We start from the raw sequence: 10591 nt of genomic DNA on the forward strand, positions 1-10591 counted from the left end.
AAAAGCCAATCACAAAGCTTCTATATTGTATGATTTCAGTTATGTAACATTCCTGAAATAACAGACTTACAGGTAGGGAAAACCGATTAGTGATTGCCAGGGCCGAGGGTGGGAGTTGGGGAGACAGGAAAAGATAACACAAGGCCACCGGGGGTGATGGAACAGCTCAGTATCTTAATTATGCTGCTGGTTCCGTGATGGCACACGTGATACAATTGCATTGGATGCCTCGCACACATACACAAACACATATACAACATACACATGTGAGCGTGCACGCTCAGTCACTTCAGTCGTGCCCCACTGTTTGCGAACCCATGGACTGTAGCCCGCCAGGCTCCTCTGTCCATAGGGATTCTCCAGGCAAGAAAACTGGAGTAGGTTGCCATTTCCTTCTCCAGGGATATTCCTGACCCAGGGATCGAACCCGCGTCTCTTATGTCTCCTGCATTGGCAGGCGGGTTCTGCACCACTAACCCAGACACATGAGTGCTTGTAAAATTAGTGAAATCTGAATAAGCTCCCTGGATCCTCTCAGCATCAGTTTCCTGGCTTTGATACTATCCTACAACATTCCTCCTCCTCCTTTTTTTTTTTTTTTTTGCTAAGCTGCTCTGTGAGCCATCGGTAATCTTAGTTTCCCACCAGGATCAAATCCATGTCACCCACAGTGGAAGCTCAGAGTCTGAATCACTGGGCCATCAGGGAAGACTGGATGCCGTACCATAGATTTCACCACCAGAGAAGGCTGGGCATGGGGTACAGCTGGCTTTCCCTGCATTTTTTTCCACTTGCCACTTCTTATGATCCTATCATTATTTCAAAATGAACAGTCAAAACTGCAATTGGGTGTCAAACAATTTTTTAAATTAAAAATTGCCTCAGGACAGACACATTTACAGAACTAACATTTTACATACGTACTAATTTGCTTCAGTAAGTATTGTTGTTGTTATTTAGCCACTAAGAGGTGTCTGATTCTTCTGTGGGCCTCATGGAGTGCAGTCCACCAGGCTCCTCTGTCCAAGGGATTCTCCAGGCAAGAATACTGGAGTGGATTGCCATCTCCTTCTCCAGGGGGTCTTCCCAATCCAGGGATCGAACCCCCGTCTCCTGTACTGGCAGGTGTGTTCTCTATCTCTGAGCCACCTGGGAAGCATTTTCGCTAAGTGTGTCTCCTTGTAAATCTGTCCTGCCTTTTCTTTCCCTGTGGTCTGTTCTGCCAAATGTAGCCTCAGACAGTTGGTATGATCCTAGTGGACTGTTGTATGATTTTCTAGATTTTTGCTAGATGGATCTAGATGTGATATGTGGGCAGTCAACTGCATCAACTGGGTTGAACACTGTGGTTACTTTTGCAAACATCTCATGGGAAATCTTGTTGCAGCATAAATAGATTCTGTGATTCCACATAGGAGGAGCAAGCTTGCTCAGCCTTGTGGGTGTCAGAGGGTTATGAGTATTTTTCAAGATTCTCGCTTCCTGAATTCCTTTATTGTACTCTCCATGTTTGCTAATACATCTGATACCCTTGAAGTGTGTCTTTTTAAAATAATGTGACTTTTTAAAAGTACGTAATCCCATGCTGATCTCCTGTTAGGTGCCAGCTGTATTGCATGTATTATTTACAACTCACACTAATCCAGAGAAAACACATGTTTTCTATTTTTCCTTAAGATGTGGACATGAGAAGCTGTTTATCTTAAATCGTTCTTGAATAGCATTCCAGTAATGCTGTTACAGCTCACAGCACTGTTGAAACTCTCCTTTGGGGCTTTATTTTTATTTATATGTTGACTCTGTGGCATATTCTTTTTTTAATTGATCTCAATTGTGGAGATTGTTCATCTTTTTAGTTTAAAATTTAGTCATCTACCTACCTATCCATCCATATTTATCTTTCATCAAAAGCAATTCAACACAAAGCAAAACATTGAGATGTTATTTTTTCATTTACCAGGTTAGAAAAATTTATCTCTGGTACCAGTAAGGAAGCTGAGGAAAAGGAAATCTCTGCTTGCTGGGGTGTGTTTTGATACAATATTTTGGAAATCAGTTTGGCAGTATATATGTCCAAAGCTTTCAAAAAGGTTCACTCCTTTTCATGAGGGATTTCACTTCCGGGCATGTATGCTTCCCAGGTGGAGGTAGTGATAAAAACAGGTTAGACAATACAGGAGACGTAAGAGACACAGATTCCATCCCTGGGTCGGGAAGATCCCCTGGAGGAGGACATAGCGACTCACTCCAGTATTCTTGTCTGGAGAATCCCATGGACAGAGGAGCCTGGAAGGGTACAGTTCACAAGGTCACAAAGAGTCAGACAGGACTGAACAACTTAGCACGCATGCACATGATATATTTTACAGTTTATCCAAAGTGATGTTCACTGCAGTTAATATGGAATAGAGGGAAGTAAAAACCCAGTCCATTGCCGACAGAACATGTTCCAACCCCCAATTTACTAGAATGGTGCTCTTTTTTTTTGGACCACACTGCATGGCTTGCAGAATCCCAGCTCCCCAACCAAAGGTCAAACCTGAGCCCTAGAGGGTGAGAGCATGCTTCGTGCTCAGGTGTCTCGACTGCAGCTTGCCAAGCTCCTCTGTGCACGGGATTTCCCAAGCAAGAAAACCTAGAGAGTGGTTTGCCATTTTCTCCTTTAGGGGATTTTCCCAACCAGGGAATGAACCCCCATCTCCTGCACTGACATGCAGATTCTTTACTTCAAGCCACCAGGGAAGCCCGGAGGTAAGGGCAGAGAAGCCTAACCTCGAGGCCACCAGTGAACTCCCTACAGTGTTAAGGCATCTTCTCACCAAGGGACTCACGGTGGGGTGATCACAGGAAGAAACTGAGCCCTGCTGCCGAGGTGTAGCTAGAGGTGGTTGGGGAAGTAGCGCCACCCCTTCCCTGCAGCAAGTGTTATAGAGTTCCAGCTAATTTATTTGCATCTCAAAGTGAAGGTATTTTAGCTGACTTCTATTTTGCATGTGTAAAGGGCCCAGCACACATCCTGCAGTAAGAGTTCAATACAATCAGATTTTGAGCACGTGTATCATAAATGCAGGCCTTCCAGGACTACTATTTTGATATAAACAATTATTTAGATATGCATATTATCACATGCTCATTTGCAAATCAATCTCATTCAAAGGCTTTTCTTCTACGCCTTTGGTATTGTTTGCCTTTCTTTCTCTTCCTCCACCCCCTTGCTACCAGTGATTTCATCCTTCTTAGTCATCCTGCCCTTTTCATACAAAACGACTGTATTCTTCAAAGATGCCAGTACTGGGAAAGACGAAAGCAGAGGAACTATTGCATTCTGAAGGAAACCAAATGCATTAATGACCCTGCACTGGACTCCATGCTAAAAAAAGAGGCTAAAACTGCTGTCGAGCACATTTCCAATACAATTGGTACGATTAGGATGAGATTCACAAACGACAACTGTATTGTGCCAATGTTAAAATTCTGATTTTGGTAATTGTACTATGATAATGTATATTCTTAGGAAGTAAACATATTTAATCTTTCAGGATTAAGGGCTGTGATGTCTACAGCTTTGTTTTAAGTGTTCAGAAAAAATATGTATAACATGTAGCATATATGTTATGTATAATATAAATAAAACAAACAACGCAAATGCTTTCCATAGATCCTGTTCAGTTCAGTCACTCGGTTGTGTCCGACTCTTTGCGACCCCATGAATCGCAGCACGCCAGGCCTCCCTGTCCATCACCATCTGCCGGAGCTCACTCAGAGTCACGTCCATCGAGTCCGTGATGCCATCCAGGCATCTCATCCTCAGTCGTCCCCCTCTCCTCCTGCCCCCAATCCCTCCCAGCATCAGAGTCTTTTCCAATCAGTCAGCTCTTTGCATGAGGTGGCCAAAGTGCTGGAGCTTCAGCTTTAGCATCATTCCTTCCAAAGAAATCTCAGAGTTGATCTCCCTCAGGATGGACTGGTTGGATCTCCTTCCATAGATTAGTCTGACTAAAGATACTGGACAAGGTTTTTAAAATGCAGCCTATAAAATACTGATTTATGTAGAACCATGCTGTGAAATCCTGCTCAGTTAAACTAGCATCCTTCAGTTCAGTTCAGTCACTCAGTCCTGTCCGACTCTTTGCGACCCCATGAATTGCAGCACTCCAGGCCTCCCTGTCCATCACCAACTCCCAGAGTTCACTCAAACTTATGTCCATTGAGTCGGTGATGCCATCCAGCAATCTCATTCTCTGTCGTCCCCTTCTCCTCCTGCCCCCAATCCCTCCCAGCATCAGAGTTTTTTCCAATGAGTCAACTCTTCGCATGAGGTGGCCAAAGTACTGGAGTTTCAGCTTTAGCATCATTCCTTCCAAAGAAATCCCAGGGCTGATCTCCTTCAGAATGGACTGGTTGGATCTCCTTGCAGTCCAAGGGACTCTCAAGAGTCTTCTCCAATACCACAGTTTAAAAGCATCAATTCTTCGGCACTCAGCTTTCTTCACAGTTCAAATCTCACATTCATACATGACTACTTGAAAAACCATAGCCTTGACTAGACAGACCTTTGTTGGAAAAGTAATGTCTCTGCTTTTGAATATGCTATCTAGGTTGGTCATAACTTTCCTTCCAAGGAGTAAGCGTCTTTTAATTTCATGGCTGCAGTCACCATCTGCAGTGATTTTGGAGCCCAAAAAAATAAAGTCTGACACTGTTTCCACCGTTTCCCATCTATTTCCCATGAAGTGATGGGACCAGATGCCATGATCTTAGTTTTCTGAATGTGGAGCTTTAAGCCAACTTTTTCACTCTCCTCTTTCACTTTCATCAAGAGGCTCTTTAGTTCCTCTTCACTTTCTGCCATAAGGGTGGTGTCATCTGCATATCTGAGGTTATTGATATTTCTCCCGGCAATCTTGATTCCAGCTTGTGCTTCTTCCAGTCCAGCGTTTCTCATGATGTACTCTGCATAGAAGTTAAAGAAGCAGGGTGACAGTATACAGCCTTGACGTACTCCTTAGCTGTATTGAAAGAAAGAAGACATCTTCATCATTTCCTTAGCAGTTGCCCACAGAGCTCTTCTATGGCTGGCTACTGGCTGCCTTTTCAGACATTCTAGATGTCCAGAGAGTTCTCCCAGTAAGATGTCCAGCTGTGTGTGGTAGAAAGCACTGAAGTTCAATCCACTTTGGCTAATGATAGTGATTAGCCTTTCCATCCTAAAGGAAATCAGTCCTGAATGTTCATTGGAAGGACTGATACTGTAGCTCCAATATTTTGGCCACCTGATGCAAAGAACTGACTCATTTGAAAAGACCCTGATGCTGGGCAAGATTGAAGGTGGGAGGAGAAGGGGATGACAGAGGATGAGATGGTTGGATAGCATCACCAACTCGATGGACATGATTTTGAGTAAGCTCCGGGAGATGTTGATGGACAGGGAAGCCTGGCATGCTGCAGTCCAGGTGTCGAAAAGAGTCGGACACGACTGAGTGACTGAACTGAACTGAATGGTAGTGATATTTGCAAATGATAAAGAAGTTTGGGTTGATGAATTCATTGTCAAGATTATATCTGGGGCTTCCCTGGTGGCTCAGTGGCAAAGAATCCTCCTGCCAATGCAGGAGACACAGGTTTGATCCTTGATCCAGGGGGATCCTACATGCGGTGGAGGAGTAGCCCCTACTCACCGCAGCTAGAGAAAAGCCCTCATGGCTGTAAAGACCTAGCACAGCCAAAAATAATTTTAAAAAAGATTATATTTGATAGCAGTGTCTTGCTAGCAGTGTTCTGCTTTGCAAATCTAGTTTATAGTTTTGAGGTACAATGTAAGGCTCTTCATCCATCAAAGGAAAGTTAGAAGATGTCATGGTCCTTATGAAGGCAATCATTAATACCTTCTTTTTGCCCAGGAGCTTGTACATTTCAAGGCAATGATACATCCATGTTACCCATGTTTTCATTTTCCCCTGCATGCAGATTCAGTCTCCTTCTCAGCTGAAGGAGAGAACTGTAGTCAGAGTTATAGTTTAAACTGGTAACGCATTTCCTGATGCCTAGCCCAGCTCTCTTTACTAGGCTGGGCAATTTCTTCTATTGTTAGAACAGTCAGTTCAGTTCAGTCGCTCAGTCGTGTCCGACTCTTTGTGACCCCATGAATCGCAGCACGCCAGGCCTCCCTGTCCATCACCAACTCCCAGAGTTCACTCAGACTCACGTTCATCGAGTCTGTGATGCCATCCAGCCATCTCATCCTCTGTCGTCCCCTTCTCCTCCTGCCCCCAACCCCTCCCAGCATCAGAGTTTTTTCCAGTGAGTCAACTCTTCGCATGAGGTGGCCAAAGTACTGGAGTTTCAGCTTTAGCATCATTCCTTCCAAAAGAAATCCCAGGGCTGATCTCCTTCAGAATGGACTGGTTGGATCTCCTTGCAGTCCAAGGGACTCTCAAGAGTCTTCTCCAATACCACAGTTCAAAAGCATCAATTCAAACCTGCGTCTCCTGCATTGGCAGGAGGATTCTTTGCCACTGAGCCACCAGGGAAGCCCCAGATATAATCTTGACAATGAATTCATCAACCCAAACTTCTTTATCATTTGCAGGAAGCCTTCTTCACAGTCCAACTCTCACATCCATACATGACCACTGGAAAAACCATAGCCTTGACTAGAAGGACCTTAGTCGGCAAAGTAATGTCTTTGCTTTTGAATATGCTATCTAGGTTAGAGTCATAAACATTAACCACAATGGTTTTTTTCCCCTATTCCCAAAAGGAAAAAAACTCTGAAAGAAAATCATTCCCACTAGATATCATGTTCTTTAGGGGATCCACAGCTTAAAATATGCATGAGGTCGTATGCACTTATATTTGCCTGAAGAAATTCTGCGAGAATACACTTGGAACTGATCAAACAAATCAGTGACCTCCAAGGGCTTGGAGATGAAAACTGGACTCCACAAAGGTTGGTTCCTTTTCTCAAATGGCTTTAATTTTATTTCTAAATTTTTTTTCTGAAAAAGTTTTTGCTGTAAAGTATTTCAAATTCATGAACCATGTATATTTATTATTGAGAAGAAAAAAATCCACTGCTATCTGATGAGCTCCAAGAAACAACCTTGACTTTCAACTGTGTAACCGTAGTTCTCTGCCCCTGACTACTTCTTTTCTTACATCCATCAAGCAGGTGTTGTCGGTAACAGATGGCAAAGAATAAGTTGACTTTTATGAGGCTAACTGCATGTAAAGTACATCTGCCTTCCCCACTGTTCTTTGGCAATCTTCTGTCCAAAGGTAATCATAATACATTGAAAACGAAGTCTGTGGCTTTGTTCAAGAGAAGCAGCATCGTATGAACTCTTCTCAGTGCCAAATGGAATTTTTTCAACTCGGATTTTTCAAAAATCACAGGAAAGAAAATTGCAGTCTTTTTCCTTTAAAAAACCTTTTGTTTTACTCTTTTTCTAATGGCAAAAAGACAATGAAATGCATTGTTGTAGAAACTTAGGAAATTCATAAACATTAAAGAGGAAAGTTCACTAAGTCAGAATTTTACAGGGCTGAAGTTAACCTTTTATAACAGGAACACATTTACAAGGCAGGGAATGAATTTCAATTCTGTTGGGATAAGATAATTTTTTCACATAAGATGTGATACTAAAGACTAAACTACCATATGATCTGGCAATTCCACATCTGGATATTTTCCCAAAGAAAGCAAAAAGATTAATATGAGAAGATATAGGCACCTTCATATTACTGCAGCATTACTTACAATAGCCAAGATATGGAAGCTAAGTGTCCACCAACAGGTGACTAGATAAAGAAAATGTGAATATATCTACAATGGAAATTTTCCAGCCATGAAAAAGAACAAAAGGATGAGGTGGCTGGATGGCATCACCAACCCAATGGACGTGAGTCTGAGTGAACTCTGGGAGTTGGTGATGGACAGGGAGGCCTGGCGTGCTGCGATTCATGGGGTCACAGAGAGTCGGACATGACTGAGCGACTGAACTGGACTGAGTGCCGTTTGTAGCGTCATGGATGGACCTCAAGAGCATTATGCCAACTGAAATAAGGCAAAGAAAAGATAAATACCGTATGAGCTCACTTATGTGTGAAATCTTTAGAAAAATGGCAACAATAGCAACAAAAAGCTCATAGAGGCAGAGAACAGATTGGTGGATGCCAGAGTCAGGGACCTGGGGAAATGGGCGAAACTTGTCAAGAGGTCAAAAGGCACAAACTTTCAGATACTGATAAGTCATGAGAATATAATGTATAGCCTGGTGACTACAGTTAATAAGACTATATTGCATATTTGACAATTCGCATCCCAGGAAAACAATTCTAGCTCTGTGTGATGAGTGGTACTAAGACTTATCGTGGTCTGAGCCTCAGTGGCTCAGCAGTAAAGAATCCCCCTGCAATGTAGGAGACACAGGAGACATGGGTTTGATCCCTGAGTCAGGAAGATCCCCTGGAAGCGGGCATGGCACCCTACTCCATATTCTTGCCTGGGAAATCCCATGGACAGAGGAGCCTGGCGGGCTGCAGTCCACGGGGTCGCAGAGAGTCAGGCGCTGAAGCGACCTGAGTGCTGCACTGATTGTGGTCATCATTTCACAAAATATACGAATGTCAAGTCATGGTTTTACACGCAGAACTAATAATGTCGTTTCTCAACCGTGCCTAAAAAAATCTTGTGTATAGAAAACACAAAAGTTATTTTTGCCCCTTGTGGGTGGGGGTCAGTATCTGTACCCTCTGGGGGGCTGTAATGTGGTCTGAGTTCCCCTTCTCAACAATGAGTGTTTCGGAAACATGAACACCAGCAACAAAAACAGCAGGAACAGTGCCAACGGTATGAGAAGCAGCTGTGCGGCCCTCCCAGGCGGCCTGGTGGGTGAGGCTTCACCTTCCAGGGCCAAGCGTGTGGGCTCAACCCCCGACCATGGCCCGAAGATCCCACACATGCTTGTGCTCAGCTGTTCAGTCCGCTCGGACTCTCCGTGACCCCATGGACTGTAGCCCTCCAGGCTCCTCTGTCCATGGGACTCTCCAGACAAGAATACTGGAGTGGTGGCCATACCTCCAGGGGATCTTCCCGACCCAAGGATTAAACCTGCATCTCCCGCATTGGCAGGCGGATTCGTTACTGCTGAGCCAAGATCTCACCAACCAAAAAACCAGAGCATAAACAACAGGGGCAGTATTGTAACAAATTCAATAAAAACTTTAAAAATGATCCACATTAAAAAAAAAAGAAACAATTATGACCACTTAGAGCTCACTTACTCTGTTCCAGGCACTAAATTTAAAAGAAAAAGTGCTTCTTTTTCTGCCTAAGTCATAAGAATCACTCTCTCAAAGCAAAAACAAAGGCCACCAACTGTCTCTGGGTAATGAGTTACTTTGCTACGGTTACCACACAAAATGGGCTTCCCTGGTTGCTCAGACTATAAAGAATCCACCTGCAGTGCGGAAGACTGGGGTTCGATCCCTGGGTCGGGAAGATCCTCTGGAGAAGGGAAAGGCTACCCACTCCAGTATTCTGGCCTGGAGAATTCCAGGGACTGTATGGTCCATGGGGTCGCAGAGAGTTAGATGCGACCGAGTGACTAGCACCCACACACCATATAAGATACCATCTACTAGAGGGCTTAAACAACACAGATTTCTCTCTCACCGTTCTGAAGGGTGCACATCTGACAAGGAGGGGTCCACAGGTTTGTCTCCCCTGAGGCCTCTAGCTTTGGGGCTTGCAGGCAGCACCCACTTCAGGTGTCCTCACCTGGCCTTTCCCCCACCGGCGCCCGCCTCTTCCTATAAAAGCAGCAATGCTGCTGGAGTTGAACTTCACCCAGAACGTCCCGGGACCTCGTTTAACCTTAATTACCTCAAAGATCCCACCTCCAAATGCAGCAGAATCTGGGGGTTAGGGCTTCCACGTGAGAATTTGGGTGGAGACACAATCCAGCCTATAGCAGGTAATACAGTCCTGCACTTTACCTCTACGCCTCGGGCCCCCACTAGAGCTGATTAAACCTCTGACCCACACGGGTCTCCAGAGAGCTTTGGAATTGCGCAGAGGTGTTCGCTCACTCTGCTGATTGCTTCTCTGGGAGGGCTGCAGACCTGGGTTGGGGCAGGCAAGGTTGGAGGTTTACATCTCAACAGCAGCAGCGGCTGCATAAGTTCATACGTGGTAAGAACCGTTCCGTTTTTTATATGTATGGTTTTCTTTGATTTTAACACTAAGCCCTACGAAATATTATTAGTATCTCCTATTTATAGTTATGTAAGGGAAACACAGAGAAGTTGAATAATTTACCCAAAGTCATCCAACTCGAATGTCAACTTTACAAAAAGAAGCAGAGAAAAATATGAGCGGAAGAGAGAGAGAGACTGGTTAATTGATGGAGAAGTTCCACACACTGGAGAAAGAGAAAGATTCACAAACCAGGAAAGGCAAGAATTCAGGCAAACAGAGAAAAGAAAGCAATAGCTAGATAGACATTGGGACTTTCTCCGTGGCTCAGTGATAAAGAACCTGCCTGCAGTGCAGGGTAGGAGACACAGGTTTGCTCCCTGGGTTGGGAAG

General features: G+C 44.2%; 1 protein-coding gene across 1 annotated transcript in view; it reads right to left on the bottom strand.

Moving 5' to 3' along the window:
* The window catches only part of ATP8B1 (ATPase phospholipid transporting 8B1), a 153082-nt gene extending 143292 nt beyond the window's left edge, over positions 1–9790 (bottom strand). The window contains exon 1 of the mRNA XM_042239337.2: positions 9677–9790. The gene's annotated coding sequence lies outside the window, so the exon portion shown is untranslated. The remainder of the gene's footprint in view (positions 1–9676) is intronic.
* Between the last annotated feature and the right edge of the window lie 801 nt (positions 9791–10591).

Source organism: Ovis aries, chromosome 23, assembly GCF_016772045.2.
Source record: "Ovis aries strain OAR_USU_Benz2616 breed Rambouillet chromosome 23, ARS-UI_Ramb_v3.0, whole genome shotgun sequence".
Lineage (NCBI taxonomy): Eukaryota > Metazoa > Chordata > Mammalia > Artiodactyla > Bovidae > Ovis > Ovis aries.